Genomic DNA, 4,578 nt, shown 5'->3' with positions numbered 1-4,578 from the left:
CTGCAACTCGTCGTGTAGGACTCCATACAGCAGCTTTCCATCTCCGATGCTTTCCCACAATACGACAGGACCCGTCAGTGAACAAGGCATATTTCTTCTCATTTTCTGGTAGCTTGTTGTACAGGGGGGCTTCTTCAGCACGAACCACCTCCTCCTCTGGTGATATCCCAAAGTATTTGCCTTCTGGCCAGTCCATAATCACCTCCAAGATTCCTGGGCGACTGGGGTTTCCTATTCGAGCCCGCTGAGTAATCAGTGCAACCCACTTGCTCCATGTAGCATCAGTTGCATGATGCGTAGAGGGGACCCTTCCTTTGAACATCCAGCCTAGTACCGGCAGTCGGGGTGCCAGGAGGAGCTGCGCTTCAGTACCGACCACTTCCGAAGCAGATCGAACTCCTTCATATGCTGCCAATATCTCCTTTTCAGTTGGAGTATAGCGGGCTTCAGATCCTCTGTATCCCCGACTCCAAAACCCCAGGGGTCGACCTCGAGTTTCCCCAGGTTCTTTCTGCCAGAGGCTCCAGGTGGGACCATTCTCTCCGGCTGCGGTGTAGAGCACATTCTTTACATCTGGTCCTGTTCGGACTGGCCCGAGGGCTACTGCATGAACTATTTCCTGCTTAATTTGTTCAAAGGCTTGTCGTTGCTCAGGGCCCCATTCAAAAGCATTCTTCTTACGGGTTACTTGGTAGAGCGGGTTTACAATCAGACTGTAATTTGGAATATGCATTCTCCAAAACCCCACGACACCTAGGAAAGTTTGTGTTTCTTTTTTGCTAGTTGGTGGAGACATAGCTGTTATTTTGTTGATCACATCCATTGGGATTTGACGGCGTCCATCTTGCCATTTTATTCCTAAAAACTGGATCTCTCGTGCAGGTCCTTTAACTTTATTCTGTTTTATGGCAAAACCAGCCTTCAGAAGGATTTGGACTATTTTCTTCCCTTTCTCGAAAACTTCTTCTGCAGTGTCACCCCACACAATGATGTCATCGATGTACTGCAGGTGTTCAGGAGCTTCCCCCTGCTCCAGCGCAGACTGGATCAGTCCATGGCAAATGGTAGGGCTGTGTTTCCACCCCTGGGGCAGCCGATTCCAAGTATATTGGACTCCCCTCCAAGTGAAAGCAAACTGTGGCCTGCACTGTGCTGCTAGAGGGATGGAGAAAAATGCATTAGCGATATCAATTGTGGCATACCACTTGGCTGCCTTTGATTCCAGTTCATACTGGAGTTCTAGCATGTCCGGCACTGCAGCACTCAGTGGTGGCGTGACTTCGTTCAGGCCACGATAGTCCACTGTTAGTCTCCACTCACCATTAGACTTTCGCACTGGCCATATGGGACTATTAAAAGGTGAATGAGTCTTGCTGATCACTCCTTGGCTCTCCAGTTGACGAATTAGCTTATGGATGGGACTCAGGGAGTCTCGGTTGGTGCGATATTGCCGCCGGTGCACAGTTGTGGTAGCGATCGGCACTTGCTGTTCTTCAACCCTCAGCAACCCCACAACAGAAGGGTCCTCTGAGAGACCAGGCAAGGTAGACAACTGTTTAATGTCCTCTGTCTCCAAAGCAGCTATGCCAAAAGCCCAGCGGAACCCTTTTGGGTCCTTGAAATATCCTCTTCTAAGATAGTCTATGCCAAGGATGCACGGAGCATCTGGGCCAGTCACAATACGGTGCTTTTGCCACTCATTACCGGTTAGACTCACTTCAGCCTCCAATACAGTTAACTGCTGGGATCCCCCCGTCACACCATAAATACAGATGGGCTCTGGCCCTTTATAGCTTGATGGCATTAGAGTACATTGTGCACCGGTGTCTACCAAAGCCTTATACTTCTGTGCGTCTGACGTGCCAGGCCATCGAATCCACACAGTCCAATAAACTCGATTGTCCCTTTCCTCCCCCTGGCTGGAGGCAGGGCCCCTCTAGTCCTGGTCAGAATCTTCATTTCTGTGTTTAAAGGACTGCCTGCTGGAAGTTGGAGCAGCAAACCTTTCAGAGAACTCCTTTTTCCCAATTGTTTTCCTTTGCAATTCACGTACCCGTGCCTCTAGGGTCACAGTAGATTTTCCATCCCATTTTCTCATGTCCTCTCCATGGTCACGTAGGTAAAACAACAGGGTGGCGCGGTGTGTGTGCCCACCATATTGTCTTCCTTGCATAGATGAACGTTTACCCCTAATAGCTGAGACACTGGTTTGTACAGGTGGGGAGGAAAATAAACTCTCTTTAAGTTGGTGGATCTCTTCAGAAAGTTTCTCCAAGGTATTCTCTTTTAGCTGGTGGACACTGGTTCGTTCAGGTGAAGGGGAAGATAATCTTTCTTCAAGTTGGTGGATCTTTTCAGAAAGTTTCTCCAAAGCATTCTCTTTTAGCTGGTGGACACTGGTTCGTTCAGGTGAAGGGGAAGATAATCTTTCTTCAAGTTGGTGGATCTTTTCAGAAAGTTTCTCCAAAGCATTCTCTTTTAGCTGGTGGACACTGGTTCGTTCAGGTGAAGGGGAAGATAATCTTTCTTCAAGTTGGTGGATCTTTTCAGAAAGTTTCTCTAAAGCATTCTCTTTTAGCTGGTGGACACTGGTTCGTTCAGGTGGAGGGGAAGATAAATTCTCTTTAAGTTGGTGGACCTCTTCAGAGAGTTTCTCCACAGCTGAGACACAGGCCTTTAGGGAAGAGGAGAGATTTCCTTCGTACTGCCGGAGTATTTTAGTCACTTCATTCACTGTGGGATTCTCCTCCGTTTTCCAGGCTAGTATTGCCAATGAGCTGGCATATGATGATGGTGCACTCCGTACAAACTTCCGCCACATGGGTAGTGTGCACCGGACTGCATCTGGATCTGCGGATGTTTGTGCGTCGTCTAGGTCCTTATAAATTACTTCCCGTACGGCCAATTCCCTCAGGTACTGAATTCCCTTCTCCATGGTGGTCCATTTGCCTGGTAGACATACAAGTTCTTCCTTGAAGGGATACCTTTCCTGCACAGCTGACAGGAGACGCCTCCAGAGGCTGCGAGATCGTGCTCCATCTCCAATTGCTTTGTCAATGCATGCGTCCCTAGCAAGGGATCCCAGCCGCCTGGCTTCCTTGCCCTCTAATTCCACATAATTGGCTCCGGTGTCCCAGCACCGGAGCAGCCAGGTGACAAGCTGCTCACCTATACAGCGACCAAAATCTTTTCGCACATCTCGTAGCTCACGCTGGTATAGAGTCCGGGTAGTTACTGTTGATTTTTCGACATCCCCATCCTCATCTTCAGTCTCCTGCACCTTTGATGGCCCAGCCTCGTCTTCAGTATGCCCAGACTTAGCAGAAGACTGTTTGCGTTGTAAACGACCTGAGCCTCTATACCATTTTTTCACCTTGTCTACAGGGGCAACTTGCACTGCTACAGCTCGTTTCTCTGACCCAGACACAGGGTCTGCCACAGGGGTTGGAATACCCTCTGCGGGGTCAACTTGCACTGCTACAGCTCGTTTCTCTGACCCAGACACAGGGTCTGCCACAGGGGTTGGAATACCCTCTGCGGGGTCAACTTGCACTGCTACAGCTCGTTTCTCTGACCCAGACACAGGAGTGGGAGCAGCTGCAGGAGCTGGAGCTGCTGCAGGAGCTGGAGCTGGAGCGGCTGCAGGGGCTGGAGTGGCTGTGGGAGCTGGAGCTGGAGCGGCTGCAGGAGCCGGAACGGCTGCAGGAGCTGGAGCGGCTGCAGGAGCTGGAGCTGGAGCGGCTGCAGGAGCTGGAACTGGAGCAGCTGCAGGAGCTGGAGCTGGAGCGGCTGCAGGAGCTGGAGCTAGGTTGCTAGTAGCATCAATTGCAGCTCGATAGGCACAAGCCAGACCCCAGCACGCTACAGTGATTTGTGTCACTTTGGAACTGCCAGAGTCATGACACCTTTTTTTCAAGCATTCTGCCAGCTTTTTAGGATTTTGCAGTTGTTCAGGGGTGAATGTCCAAAACACTGGAGGTGACCACTGCTCTAGAAACCTGCCCATATCCTCCCACACTCCCTGCCACTCGCAACTATCCCGCCTCAAGAGAGATCTCCGGATGAGATTCCTGAGTAGTTGTTTAACCCTCCACAAAACCTGAAGCGCATTCAGGAGACATAACAACAAGAGCAGGCTGGTCTGAGTATCCCAAGGATATTCAACATCTCGGAGAACCACCGTAACTAGCTCGGGGGATAAGAGGGTGGTGGTGAAGTAGAAAGGGAGAGTGAACAGGTAGGGAAACATGTCTTCCCCTGTCCCCTTCACAGATTGGCTCCCTAACGAAAACAGGCAATAGGTGTAATTGCTAATAGTTTCCGAGATATGGGTTCCAAAGTATAGAGTCGACGTCAGTGCTGAGTACAAATACCAGGTTAGAGTCGTGACCAGATATTTCATCATTTCATAAGCCATTGCTACACCGCACAGTACCATAACAATCTTAAACCAGGGCCCGGAAAGGATAAACAGTGCAACAGGGAGCACATACAGAAAGTAACGCACCATAAAACTCAATTTGGAATACAGGTACAGCAGACTGGAGATTAAGGCAATCAACATCGTGACTAGCAACT

The sequence above is a fragment of the Anser brachyrhynchus genome (genome assembly GCF_964034855.1).
Source record: "Anser brachyrhynchus genome assembly, contig: SCAFFOLD_53, whole genome shotgun sequence".
NCBI classification, from domain to species: Eukaryota; Metazoa; Chordata; class Aves; order Anseriformes; family Anatidae; genus Anser; species Anser brachyrhynchus.
This window is presented reverse-complemented; position numbering follows the sequence as displayed.